Source organism: Hyaena hyaena, unplaced genomic scaffold (genome assembly GCF_003009895.1).
Source record: "Hyaena hyaena isolate Hyena2069 unplaced genomic scaffold, ASM300989v1 scaffold_149, whole genome shotgun sequence".
NCBI classification, from domain to species: domain Eukaryota; kingdom Metazoa; phylum Chordata; class Mammalia; order Carnivora; family Hyaenidae; genus Hyaena; species Hyaena hyaena.
The window spans coordinates 2,735,339-2,750,995 of NW_024080781.1; positions in this window are offsets into that span (position 1 = coordinate 2,735,339).

A 15,657-nucleotide genomic window follows, 5' to 3' on the forward strand; every position below is an offset into this window, starting at 1 on the left:
TAATAAAAACCATCTCTGAAAAACTCAACAGCTTACATCATACTCAGTGGTGAAAGACTGAGGTCATACTCAGTGGTGAAAGATTGAGGTTTTTTTCCCCTCTAAGATCAGGAACAAGACAAGGATGCCCCCTTTCACCATTTCTATTCAATGTAGGACTGAGGTCCTCACTTTCTTACACCATACACAAATTCAAGATGGTTTATTAAAGACCTAAACCTGAGACCTAAAACCACAAAACTCCTGGAAGAAGACATAGGCCTTAATTTTTGATAGTGCTCACAGCAGCAGTTTTCTAGGGATGCCTCTTCAGGCAAGGGAAATAACCAAAACCAGACTACATGAAAATGAAAGGCTTTTGTAAAGCAAAGGAAATCATCAACAAAGCGAAGCAAGCTAGTGCATGGGAGAAGATATTTGCAACTGATATATCTGATAAGGAGTTAATACCCAAAATATATAAATAAAAAATGGGGAGAGCACCTGAATAGACATTTTTCCAAAGAAAACATACAGATGGCCAATAAACACATGAGAAGATGCCCAACATCAGTAATCATTAGGGAAATGCAAATCAAACCCATGAGATACCACCTTAACACTGGTTAGAATACAAAAGACAAACCAGTGTTGGTGAGGATGTGGAGTAAAGGGAAACCTGATGCGCTGTTGTGGGAATGCAAACTGGTGCAGCCATTGTGAAAATTTTATGGAGGTTTCTTAAAATTAGAGACAGACTTTTAGGAAGACGGTCGAAGATACTAAGCTCAACTTCTCCAACAGACACACCTTAATAACCACCACATTAGTGCAGCTAATTCAGAAAATGACTGAAAATCTAGTAGAACAGACTTCTCACTGTTCATCATAGAGAAGAGGCCACATCAAAAAGGGTAGGAGAGGTGGAAACATGGCAGGGAATAAAGCCCTTGTCTAGACTAACCAGTAATGGGGGACACCCCCACAAGCATGGATATTCTTATCGGACCTCACACAAGGCACCACGGATGTGCACGAGGAAGACCAGTCGCCTTAACATGTGTCTTTGAAAGCCTGTGGCACGCACTTTGACAATCATCAGGGCTTAACATGGAGTACTTTAAAAATCAGCATTCTTAACTCCAGGAGTGTCTGAGGGCCACAGGAAACGGAGTCCCTGCCCTTAAAGGCCCCTAACATGGCTGAGATACAGCATAAAAGCAGCAGTTTGAAAAGTGTGTAGGGTATATGTGAAGATTTATTTACTAATCTCAATGTGTATTGGAGAGGCAGAGACCTTTAGAAGACTCCTTCAAGAACAAAGTATCTGACAGGTACCATTTCTCCCCACCCCAAGGATAGATAGCCCAGCACTTGCTGGAACCCACAGACACTCGAATCTAACTTGTTAAGAGCTCCTGCTGCATCCCTATGTTCTGTGTATTTGCCCCACCCAACTCACCCCATTTGGCAGGTGTCTCCAAAGTACCTCTTGTCTCAAACACACCTTGCAGGCAGCCCCAGTAGGAACTGGCCGTACTTCCAAGTGACTCCTGCCTTGGGGATAGGGGAAGATAACCATACACACCAGTGTGCCCACACACCCAGCAGCTGGCCCTTATAGCTCGCAGCACAGAGAATGCCCTGCTGATGAGTGGAACTGCAGCCTTAGCAGGACTGGGAGCAGGCATTGGGCTTGACACAAGCCTTGAACTAGCAACAAAAGCCTCCCAGGGAACAAGGAAGTGAGAATGCTTTGCTTGTCCATGTGACTGCATCCCTGGCAGATGAGCTGAGGGCAGGCATCTGGTCTGACCACAGATACAACCCAACTGTAGGACCATGGTGGGCCCCACACTGGCCCCCTAACAGTACAGGGACCAAACTCTGCCCAGTGTACCCCCAACAGGCAAAGCAGACTCTTGAAACTGACGAGACTGAAGGCAAACATGGGTCACCAAAAACAGTAGAGCACAAACAACCCACAGAGGTAATAGGTCTAAAGCACCTGGTTTGGTGATTGGGAGGTGTTGCACTGTAGGGGACATCTGCAACTCTTCTTCCTAAGGCCACTATTTTGAAGAGCAGAATATGTAGTTAACTTCCCTAATACTTAAAAACAGAGTTAGACAAAATGAGACTATGAGCCAAATGAAAGAACAGTGCAAAACCACAGCAAAAGAACTAAATTACTTGGAGACAATAACTCCCGGTAGAGAATTTAACATAAAAGTCATAAAGCCACTCAGTGGACTTGACATAAGAGTAGGGGATCTCAGTGAGAGCTTTGACAAAGAGAAAATATAATAAAGAAGCAGAGATGATGAACTCCGTAACTGAAATTAAAAATACACCAGGGGTGCCTGCCTGGCTCAGTCACATAAGAATCCGACTCGATATCGTCTTAGGTCATGATCTCCTAGTTCATGAGTTTGAGCCCTGCCTTGGGCTCTGTGCTGACAGCTTGGAGCCTGCTTGGGATTCTCTTCCTCTCTTTCTCTGCCCCTCCTCCACTTGCTTTATCTCTCTCTCAAAAGTAAATAGATAAATGATAGATAGATGGATATGTATACACTACAGGGAATGAATCAATAGTAGACTATGGGAATCAGAATGGATCAGTGATCTGGAAGAGAGAGTAATGGAAAGCAACCAAGCTAAGCAAAAAGGAAAAAAAATGAGATTAAGGGATCTTCTCAACATCATCAAGCCCAATACATTTGCCTTACAGATACCTCCGAAGAAGAAGAGAGATGCAGGCAGTAAAATTTGAAGAAATAATAGTTGAAAACTTCCTTAATCTGGGGAAGAAAGCAGACAGACATCCAGATCCATGAGGCAAAGAGAACCCCAACCAAACCAACCCGAAGAGGTACACACCAAGACATGTAGTAATTAAAATGGCAAAAAGTATTGATAAAGATAATGTTACATACAAAGGAATGCCCATAATTTTAGTAGTACATTTTCAGCAGAAACTGTATAGACATTAGGGAGTACCATGAAATATTTGAAGTACTGAAAAAAAAAAATATCTGCAGCCAAAGCCACACTACCAGCAAGGTTATCTATTAGAATAGACAGAGATGGTTTATAGACAGAGAAAGTTAAAGGAATTTATCAAGAAACCAGACTTACAAGAAGTGTTAAAGGGAATTCTTTGGAAAGAAAAGGCCATAATCAAAGAGAATTATGAAAGCAAAAGTTTCACAGATAAATGCAAACAAAAGTATATTAATCTCTTATAAAACTAGAATGGAGGTCAAAGCACCTAGGCAGGAAAATCATCTATGAAAATCAGTCAAGTTTTTCACAAGAGGATGAAAAGTATGATATCATATACTAAAATGTGAGAAATCAGAGTAAAAAATGCTTTTAGAATGGGTCAAAACTGAAGCAACCATCAAGTTAATATAGACTGCTTTACACATAAGCGATCTATGAACCTAATGGTAACCACAAATTGAAGACCTGTAATACATGCACAGAACATAAAGAGAAGAGAATCCAGGAGAGTGGAAGATGGCAGCAGAGTAAGAGGACCCTAGGCTCACCTAGTGCCAAGAATACAACTTGGTAACTATCAAATCATCATAAATACCCAGAAACTGACCTGAAGATTGGCAGACCAAGCTCCACAACTAAAGGTAGGTAAGAGGCCACATCGAAGAAGGTAGCAAATAAGGAGATACAGAGATGTGGTTTGGAAGAGAAATGAATCGTGGCCTCTGCACTGGGGAGGGAGTTACAGTCATAGGGAAGGGGGAGAGACAGATTAGTATACAGGGGAGTACATGAGGAAAACGAGTCCCCGTAGCAATTCCTTTGGAAAGCCTCTAAGAGGAGTTGAATTTCTGACTTCTTTCAATAAGCAGGGCTTAAAACCTGGTGTTGTAAAGGTCAGTGGCTTTGCTTGGAAAGAGCCTAAAGGGCAGTGTACTGCTCCTGGAGAGAAGGCAGGACAGTCCACAGACCTACAGTGTGGAAACCATGATCCAAAGAGTATCTGGGGCACACAGTAGGGAGGTTATTTGCTTACATCACAGCATGTCCCAGAGAGGCATTAACAGATCCCTCTGAGAATAAAGAAACTGGCAGGAGCCATTTCCCTCTCCTACCACTTAGCATAAGTACAGGCGACTTATGGGGACTAGCATAGCACCAACACTTGCTACCAAATTTGATTACACCAAGGTCTGCCTTCCCCATCATCTGGTTGAACTGCCTTTCCTAATCACACATGCCTCAGTCCCAGCAGGGCAGGCCCCCTCCCCCAGAGGAATGGCCCAGATCTCTGCCAACACCACATTTTCCAACCCAGGAGTTTCACGGGACCTCAATTCTATTGGCCGACCAGAGTCCACTTAGTTAATGTACCACATTCAGGCCAGAGACCAAACACTGCCCAACAGCAGGCAAAGATAGCATCTGTACACTAGCTTGGAAGATAAAGCAGCCAAGACACAACAGCATAGCACATGCAGCACACATTGGAGATAACTCTCAGAAGCACCAGGCCCTGGGGAATGGGAGATACCACACAGCAGGACACTGCAGGACCTCTTCTTGATAAGGCCATTAACCTCAAGAACAGGAGACCTAACAGAATTTCCTAACACACAATAACAGGCACAGAGACTTAGACAAAATGAAAAGACAGAGAAATGTGTCCCAAGTGAAAGAACAGGATAAGGCCACAGCCAGAGATCTAAGTGAAACAGCTGTAAGTAACATTCCTCAGGGAGTATTTAAGCAATGATCCTAAATTTAGGTACTCCCTGGACTGGGTTACATGCAATGGACACCCCATAATGCTATCAGTGGATATTTCAGCAGATACTTTTCAAGCCATAAAGGACTAGCATGATATATTCAAAGTGCTGAAAGGAAGCAATCTGGAGCCAAGAATACTCTATGCAGCAGGGCTATCATTCAGAATAGAAGGAGAGATAAAGAGTTGCTCAGACAAACAAAAACTAAAGGCATTCAAGACCACTAAACCAGCCCTGCAATAAATACTAAAGGTGACTATAAGTGGAAAGGAAACCCCAAAAATGACAGTATGAAGGCAGAAAACAACAGCAGTAAAAATGATTATTTCTGTAAAAAAATCAGTTAAGGAAGTCACAAAATCAAAGGATGTAGAATCTGACAACAAGTACAAAAAATGTGGGGACGAAAGGAGAAAAGAATGGGTTTAAATTTAAATGACCCTCACAACAGATTGCTAGATGCAGAAGAGGTTATATACACATACAGTGGTAACTGCATGTAAAAAACCATTAGTAAACATGCAAAGACTAAAGAAATCTAAATATATAACTAGAGCAAACCAGCAAGCCATAAAAGAGAAAGACAAGAAAGGTTCAGAGAAAATCCTTAGCAACAACCACAAAACAGGTAATAAAATGGGATAAAATACATACATACTTTGAGTGCAAATGCACTAAATGTTCCAATCAAAAGACATAAAATGACAGAATAAATTAAAAAATAAGACCCATCTATATGCTGCCTGCAGGAAACTCATTTTACACCTAAAGACACCTGCAGATTCAAAGTGCAGGGATGGAGAAGCATCTATCATACAAATGGATGTCAAAAGAAAGCCAGACTAGCAATACTTTTATCAGACAAAATAGACTTTAAAACAAAAACTGTAATAAGAGAAAAAGGACACTATATAATAAAGGGGACAATACAACAGGAAGGTGTAACAACCGTAAATATGTACGCACCCAATATGGGATCACCCAAGTACATAAAACAGAAACATCAAGGAACTGATCATTATTATATACAATAATAGTAGAGGACTTTAACACCACACTTATATCAACAGACACATCATTTAAACAGAAAATCAATAGGGTAACAATGGCTTTGAATGCCCAATGGAACAGATGAATTTAACAGATACATTCAGAACATTCCATTCTTGGATGCCTGGATGGCTCAGTCAGTTAAGTGCCCAACTCTTGCTTTTGGCTTAGGTCATGATCTCATAGTCTGTGGGATGCCCCATGATGGGCTCCATACTGTCAGCACGGATCCTACTTGGGTTTCTCTCTACTCTCTCTCCCCTACTCATGATTTTTCACTCTCAAAATAAATAAACATTAAAAAATAAAACAACAGAATACACATTCTTTTTAAGTGCACATGGAACATTCTCCAAAATAGGTTACATGTTAGGACACAAACAAATACCAGCAGATTTTTAAAAGATTCAAATGATAACATGCATCTCTTCTGACCACAGTAGCATGGAACTAGAACTCAATCACAAGGAAAAAAATCTGGAAAGAACACAAATATATGAAGGTTAAGTAACATGCTACTAAACGATGAATGAGTCAACTGCAAAATCAAAGAGAAAATGAAAAAGATACATGGAGACAAATGAAAATGAAAACACAAGTCTAAAATCTTTGGGATACAGCAAAAGCAGTTCCGAGAGGTAAGTTTAGAACATAGGCCGACCTCTAGAAAAGAAAAAGACCCCATAACCTGACCTCATGCCTAGAAAAAGAAAAAATGAAACCCAAAGCCAATAGAAGGAAGGAAATAATAAAGATTAAAGCAGAAATAAGTGGTATAGAAACTAAAAAACAATAGAACAATAAATGTCAGCTAGAGCTGATTCTTTGAAAAGATTAACAAAATTAACAAATCTTTGGCCAGACATATCCAAAAAGAGGAGAGAGGACTCAAATTCAGAAATGAAGGAGAAGAAATAGTAACAGACACCAAAGTAATACAAAGGATTGGAAGAGACTATTAAGAAAAATTATATGTGAACAAATTGGACAACCTAGAAGAAATGGATAAATTCTTAGAAACATTTAACTTTCCAAAACAACGAGGAATAGAAAATTTGAATAGACTGACTACTAGCAATGAAATTGAATCCGTCATCAAAAAACTCCCAAAAAAGCAAATTCCAGGACCATATGGCTTTTCAAGTGAAATGTACCAAACACTTAAAGAAAATATTTATTCTAAACCCACCCCAAAAAATAAAGGAGGAAGGAAAGCTTCCAAATTCATTCTATGAGGCCAAAAATAAATACCATGATACCAAAACTAGATAAAGACACCTCAAAAAAATACAGCTAATCTCTCTGATACTCAAAGTCAAAAGTACTCAACAAAGTATTAACAAACAGAATCCAACAGTACATTAAAAAAAATTTCACCACCATCAAGAGGGACCTATTAAAGGAATGCAAAGCAGTCAACATCATATAGCACATTAAGAAAAGAAAGGACAGGGGTGCCTGGGTGGCTAAGTCAGTTAAGCATCTGACTTCAGTCGAGTCATGACCTTATTGTTTGTGAGTTCGAGCCCATATTGGGCTCTGTGCTGACAGTGTGGAGCCTGCTTGGGATTCTCTCCCTCTCTATGCCCCTCCTCCCCTTTAAAAAGAAAAGGAAGGAAAGATGGAGGAGAAGTAGGGGCTCCGTACATTTCACTCGCCCCCATCTCTCAAACGGAGAAGGCCTGAAGCCATAGGAACCCTTAGAGAATCCAGGAGTTTGGGAGAAAAAGGAGACAGAGTCCACTGAGAAAACCTTATAGCATGAGTGCAAACTGGGGAAGATAAAATCGGGCTGGGACCGGAGACACTGTGAGAGGGGGGGAATCCCCCTTTGCAGGGAGCCGCGGTGACTCTGGGGGAAAAAAGAGTGGCCGAAACTGCTCAAGACACTGTCCCTGTCGCTGGAGAATAGAAAAACCTCCACTCGGGACACAGAGGGATCCGGTTTCCTGCTGTCCAGCTGACCCTAGGCAGGACACACTCGTCCTTGGCAACCCCGGTTGAAACTGCTCCTCGCTTGCCAGCTCAACCTGGAGGGGACGCGAGCAGCGCCTGAAGCTGCATTGTTGTGCTTCTGGCTTAGCTGGACCCCCAGGGGGGAAGGGAAAGGCTTGAAACTGCACTGAGGGACTTGCCCTCGAGTTTTATATTTCGGGCAATGGGACACAGAGGGACCCGGTTTCCTGCTGTCCAACTGACCCTAGGCAGGACTAACCCATCCCAGGTGACTCCGGAAGAAACTGCTTCTTCTCACTCGCCAGCTCTACCTGCAGACAACGGGGCAGTGGCTTCCAGCTCGATCCCCAGGGGGAAGGTGAGAGGCTTGAAACTGCTCTGCCTGCGAGTTTATATTTCGGGTAATATCAACGGGGCACGCTGACTGAGATCTGGAAACCAGTCCTGGCTCGGGATATAGAGCACAGTCCACCTTGGCTACACCCCCTGGCACAGGGAGATCACACCCAAAAGAGTGAGTTGCAATGCTTGGTTTGAGAAGGCACTGGGGCGCCACCACCACTTTTCTCCCCACAACCACCAAGGCAGGACCCTGCAGATCGCACTGGACCAAACCATGCCCTTCCCCGCTAGAAAGCTGCCCTCCTTTTATTTTTTATTTTTTATTTTTTTTACTGGAGCCTGGGTAAGACCAACATGGATGCACTGCCCTGATTAACTCTGGTCACTGGCTTGCTTAAACAGTCACATTTAATCCATTCTCAAGATGTAAATTCTAGACCTCCACCGCTACCTTTTTATTTCTTTCTCTCTGGAGTAATCAGACTATATAGTTTCTTTGAGTCGCATTATCATCATTTCTTTCACTTCCCTCTTTCTTTCTCTGAATTAAGTCTCTTAGTCTTTCTGCCTGCTAATTTCAATTCCAATTTCGCTTCCTCCCTACCCTGTCACTTCTCTCTTTGTATATGCTCTTTCACCAGCACAGCATACACCCAGCTATTTATTTGGAGCTGGGAATTCTGGTTCTATGCTTTAGACTGTCCTTTGTCTGTTGGGTTTTTTCTTTTTCCTTTTCTTTTCTGTGTATTTTTCTTTTTATTATTTGTCTTCCCTCCTTCCTCTTTTTCTTCTTTTTTTTTTTCTTCTGTATGTGTTCCTTTTTTCTTTATCTTTTTCCCTTTCAGTTTGCGTGTTTGCTGGATTTGTCTGTGAGATTGTGTGCCTTTGTTCCCCGTGTGTTTGTCTGTTTTCTTTTCCAGGGCTACCTCAAGAAACGAGGCAAAGTACATGTGGTGGAGAGTCCCAAATATAACTACGAGTAGGGAAATAAAATAACCAAGGTCTCAACAAGAGAGACCAAGAGACACCATTCAAAGAACACTTCCTGAACGGACAGGCCCTGGACAAAGAGCCTTCTTCGGTACAGTAGCACTCACAGGTGCAGAGTGCATAACAAGCTTTTAAAACAAGAGACAGAAAGCTAACCAAAATGATGAAACAGAAGAACTCTCCTCCAAAGAAACTCCAGGAAGAAATGACAGCTAAAGAACTGCTCAAAACATATAAGCAAAATAACTGAACAAGACTTTAGAACAATAGTCATAAAATTAATCGCTGGGCTTGAAAAAGGCATGGAAGACATCAGAGAAACTAATGCTACAAAGACTAAGGAGATTAAAAAAAGAAGTGATGAATTAAAAAATGCTATCAATGAGATGCAAAATAAAATGGAGGCATCCAATGCATGGATTGAAGAGGCAGGAAGGAGAATAAGTGATTTAGAAGACACAATTATAGAAAAAGAAGAAGCTGAGAGAGAGATAAACTGATCCAGGAACACAAAAGGAGAGTACGAGATCTCACAAATAAAATCAAACTGAACAATATCTGAATCATAGGAATTCCAGAAGAGGAAGAGAGAGGGAAAGGCGCTGAAGGAATCCTTGAACAAATTATAGCAGAGAACTGCCCCAATCTGGGGAAGGAAACAGACCTTGAAATCCAAGAGGCACAGAGAACTCCTCTCAGACATAACTTGAATCGATCTTCTGCACGACATATCATAGTGAAACTGGCAAAATATAAGGACAAAGAGAGAATTCTGAAAGCAGCTAGAGAAAAAAGGGCCCTAACATACAAAGAGAAACCTATCAGAGTGGTGACAGACCTATCTACTGAAACTTGGCAAGCCAGAAAGGAATGGCAGGAAATATTCAATGTGATGAACAGAAAAAATATGTATCCAAGAATCCTCCATCCAGCAAGCCTGTCATTCAGAATAGGAGAGATAAAAGTCTTTCCAAATAAACAGAAATGGAAAGAAATCATCACCTCTAAACCATCCATACAAGAAATTCTGAGGGGGACTCTCTGAAGGAAAGGTTGCAAGGAATGGAAGATACCAGAGACATCACCACAAGCATAAATCCACAAAGGACACGATGACTCTAAACCCATATTTTTCAATAATAACTGATTTTAAATGGACTGAATTCCCCAATAAAAAGACATAAGGTAGCAGAATGGATAAAAAAAAAAAAATCCATCTATATGCTGTCTACAAGAAACTCATTTTAGACTAGAAGACACCATCGAGTGAAAGTAAGGGGATGGAGAAATATCTATTATGCTACTGGAAGTCAAAAGAAAGCTGGAGTAGCTATACTTATTTCAGACAAACTGGATTTTCAAGTAAAGACAGTAACAAGGGATGAAGAAGGGCATTATGTAATAATTACAGGGTCTATCCATCAGGAAGAGCTAACAGTTATAAATGTCTATGCACCGAATATGGGAGCACCTAAATATATAAAACAATCACAAAGAGAAACAATCTTATGGATAAGAATGTGCTCATAGCAGGGAACTTTAATACTCCACTTACATCAATGGATAGATCAACTAGACAGACAATCACTAAAGACACAATGAACTTGAATGACACATTGGACCAGAAGGACTTGACAGATATATTAGAACTCTACATCCTGAGGACATGGAATTGACTTTCTTCTCAAGTGCCCATGGCACATTCTCCAAGTTAGGTCACATACTGGGACATAAAGCAGCCCTCAATAAATATAAAAGAAATGAGATCAAACCATGCACACTTTCAGATCACAATGCTATGAAACTTGAAATCAACTGCAGGAAGAAGTCTGGGAAACCTCCAAAAATATGGAGGGTAAAGAACACCCTACTAAAGAATGAATGGGCCAATCAGGCAATTAGAGAAGAATTTTAAAAATATATGGAAACAAATGAACATGAACGTACAACTAATCTTTCACAAAGCGGGAAAGATTATCCAATGGAAAAAAGACAGCCTCTTTAACAGATGGTGCTGGGAGAACTGGACAGCAACATGCAGAAGAATGAAACTAGATCATTTCCTCACACCATGCACAAAAATAAACTCAAAATGGATAAAGGACCTGAATGTGAGACAGGAAACCATCAAAACCCTAGAGGAGAAGGCAGGAAACAACCTCCTTGACCACAACCGCAGCACTTTCTTACTTGACACATCCCCAAAGGCAAGGGAATCAAGAGCAAAAATGAACTACTGGGACCTCATCAAGATTAAAAACTTCTGCACGGCAAAGGAAACAACCCACAAAACTAATAGGCAATTGACAGAATGGGAAAAGATAGTTGCAAATGACATATCAGATAAAGGGCTAGTATCCATAATCTATAAGGAACTCACCCAACTCGACACCCGAAAAACAAACAACCCGGTGAAGAAATGGGCAGAAGATAAGAACAGACACTTCTCCAAAGAGGACATCCAGATGGCCAACAGACACATGAAATGATGCTCAGCATCACTCCTCATCAGGGAAATACAAATCAAAACCACACAGATACCACATCACGCCAGTCAGAGTGGCTAAAATGAACAAATCAGAGGACTCTAGATGCTGGTGAGGATGTGGAGAAATGGATACCCTCCTACATTGTTGGTGGGAATGTAAACTGGTGCAACCCCTCTGGAAGACAGTGTGGAGGTTCCTCAAAAAAATTAACAATAGAACTCCCCTATGACCCAGCAGTAGCACTGCTAGGAATTTACCCAAGGGATACAGAAATGACGCATAGGGGCACATGGACCCCAATGTTCATAGCAGCACTCTCAACAATAGCCAAATCATGGAAAGAGCCTAAGTGTCCATCAACTGATGAATGGATCAAGAAGATGTGGTTTATCTATACGATGGAATACTACATGGCAATGAGAAAGAATGAAATCTTGCCATGTGTAGCAATACGGATGGAACTTGACAATGTTATGCTGAGTGAAATAAGTCACTTAGGAGGATTAGGAGGAACTTAATGGAGGACCATGGGGGAGAAGAGGAAAATTAGTGGGGGAAAGGAGGGGAGACAAACCATGAGAGACTCTTGAATGCTGAGAACAAACTTAGGGCTGATGGGGGTTAGGAGGAGAGGAGAAGGTGGGTGATGGGCATGGAAGAGGGCACTTGTTGGGATGAACACTGGGTGTTATATGGAAATCAACTTGACAATAAACTATTGTAAAAAAAATTTAAAAAATAAAGGAGTCTACTATCTCTAAAAAGAAATAAAATAAATAAAAGGAAAAGGAAGGATAAATATTATATGATTATCTCAATAGATGCAGAAAAATCACTTACCAGATGCAACATGCATTAATAAAAACTCTCAACAATCTAAGTTTAGAAAGAACATACCTCAATGTAATAAAGCCCATATACGAAAAACCTATAGCTGCCATCATATTCAATGGTGAAAAACTGACAGCTTTTTCACTAAGATCAAGAACAAGACATGAATGTCAATTTTCATGACTTCTGTTCAATATACTACTGGAAAACCTAGCCACAGTTTCAGGTAAGAAGAAAAGGCACCCAAATTGGTAAGGAAGAAGTAAACCTTTTGACTCTGAATTATATGATACATTATATATAAAGTTTTAAATATTCTACCAAAAAACTATCAGAATTGATAACTGAATTCAGTGAAGTCACAGATACAATATTAATATACAGAAATCTGTTGCATGTCTATAAACCAATAATGAAGTAGCAGAAAGATAAATTAAAATCCCATTTACAAAGGCACCAAAATAATACAATATCTAGGAATAAACTTAGCCAAGGAGGTGAAAGAGTTGTATTCCAAAAACTGTAACACTTTCATAAAAGGAACTGAAGATGACACAAGATGTTCTATGCTCGTGGATTGGAAGGACCAGTATTGTTAAAATGTCCATACTACAAAGAGCAATCTACAGATTTAATGCAATCCCTAACAAAATACATTTTTCACAGAGCCAGAACAAATAATCCTAAGATTTTATAAAACAAAGGACTCTGTATTGCCAAAGAAATCATAAGAAGAACCTGGAGTTATCAAAATGCCAGATTTCGGGGCTCCTGGGTGGCTTAGTCGGTTAAGCGTCCAACTTTCGCTTAGGTCAAGATCTCAAGGTTCGTGGGTTCGAGCCCCGCGTCGGGCTCTGTGCTGACTGCCAGCTTAGAGCCTGGAGCCTGTTTCAGAGTCTGTATCTCCCTCTCTCTCTGAGCCTCCCCTGCTCACGCGCTCTCTCTCTCTCTCCTAGAAATAAATATATTAAAAAAAACTGTCAAAATGCCAGATTTCAAGATCTACAAAGTTCTATCAATCAAAACAGTATAGTGCTGGCATAAAAATAAACATTTAGATCAATAGAGAACAGGGAGCCCAGTAATAATCTCATGCTTATATGGTCAATTAATCAATGTTAAAGGAGGCAAGAGCATAAAATGAGGAAAAGAAAGTCTCTTCAACAAATGGTGCAGAGAAAACTGGAGAGCTACATACAAAATAATGAAACTGCACCACTTTTTTTCTTTTTTTTAATACTTTTATTTATTTCTAGGAGAGAGAGAGACAGCGTGAGCAGGGGAGGGTCAGAGAGAGAGAGTCACAGACTGAAACGGGCTCCAGGACCACGCCCCTGGACCACTTTCTTAAACTATACACAAAAAATTACTCAAGTTTAAAGACCTAAATGTGAGACCTAAAGCCATAAAACTCCTGTAAGAAAACACAGTCACTAATTTTTGACGTTGGCTATAGCAACATTTTTCTAGGGATGTCTCCTCAGGCAAGGGAAAGAATGCAAAATTAAACTAGTAGGACTACATGAAAATGAAAGGCTTTGCATAGCAAAGGAAGCCATCAACAAAAAGGCAAGCTAGTGCATGGGAGAAGATATTTGCAAATAATGTACTGGCTAAGGAGTTAATATCCAAAATATGTAAAGCACTTAATGCTAAGGTAAAAAAAAATCTGACTAAAAACTGGACAGGGGACTTGAATAGACATTTTTCCAAAGACATGGATGGCTGGCCAACAGAATCATGGAAAGATGCTCAAAATCACAAGTCAGCCAGGAAATGCAAATTAAAACCACAATGAGGTATTACACTGGTGATAATGGTTAAAATAAAAACGAAATGTTGGGGAGGATGTATAGAAAAAAAAACCCTGGTGCACTGTTGTGGGAATGCAAACTGATGCAGCCACTGTGGAAACAGTATGGAAACTTCTAAAAAAAATTAAAAATAGAATTGCCATATGAATACTACTATTATGTATTTATCCAAAGAAAGCACTAATTTGAAAAGATACATGCACCCCTATGATTATTACAGTATTATTTACAATAGCCAAGATATGGAAGCAACCCAAGTGACCGATAATATATGAATGGATAAAGTGATATGTATATACATTAGAATTATATTCACCCATAAAAAATGAGATCTTGCCATTTCCAACAACATAAAGGGTATGATGCTAAGTGAAATCAGATGGAGTAAGGAAAACACCAAATGGTTTCACTCATACGTGCAATTTAGGAAATAAACAAAAAAGAAGGACAAACAAAAAAATTAGACTCAAATACAGAGAACAAATGTGGTTGTCAGGGAGTTAGTGGGTGAGAGGATAAGTGAAATACATAATCGGGATTAAGAAAACACTTAGGATGAGCAGTGAGTAATGTATAGAATTGTTAAACCATTATATCGTATACCTGAAACTAATATAACACTGTATGCTAATTACACCTCAATTTAAAAAAAAATCTAAAGGATATTAAATCTTCACCACATTTTCAAAATAAACGTTTTGAGGGAAGACTTAAAAAATAATTTTATAGGGGCGCCTGGGTGGCTTAGTCGGTTAAGCGTCCGACTTTCGCTTAGGTCATGATCTCGCGGTTCGTGGGTTCGAGCCCCGCGTCGGGCTCTGTGCTGACTGCCAGCTCAGAGCCTGGAGCCTGTTTCAGAGTCTGTGTCTCCCTTTCTCTCTGACCCTCCCCTGTTCACGCTGTCTCTCTCTATCCTAGAAATAAAAATTTAAAAAAATATATAAAAAAAATTTTATATACTAACCTTCTATGAGACAAGATATGCCAAGGTTTTGTGTATATTATTTGCCTTCTTAAATTACCACTGGTTTTATTTACCAAGTTTGCCAATTTCTGTTTTGTCTTTACTAAATCCTATGTTTTAGTCTACTTTTTGTTTTCTTGAATCCTTAGGTTCTTAGTTCCCATTCAATTTCAAGCTTTCTCCTTTTTGAATGGAAGCATCTGACCCTAAAATCTTATGATTTCACTCTTGTATGTATCCAAGGTGATACATATGTAATGCTCTTACTATTCTGTTAACGTCTACATATCTCTGACTTGTTTGATCCAAGATTTATTTAGAAGGGTATTGTTAAAATTTCTAAGAGTTTCTGTGTTGGTGTTTATTTATTTTTTTTTAAGTTTCTAGCTGTATTTTGAACTGTGGTCTTCAAAGGTAAGCTCTAATTTCTACTTTTGGAAATTGAGATTTTCTTTGGAGCCCAAACCATG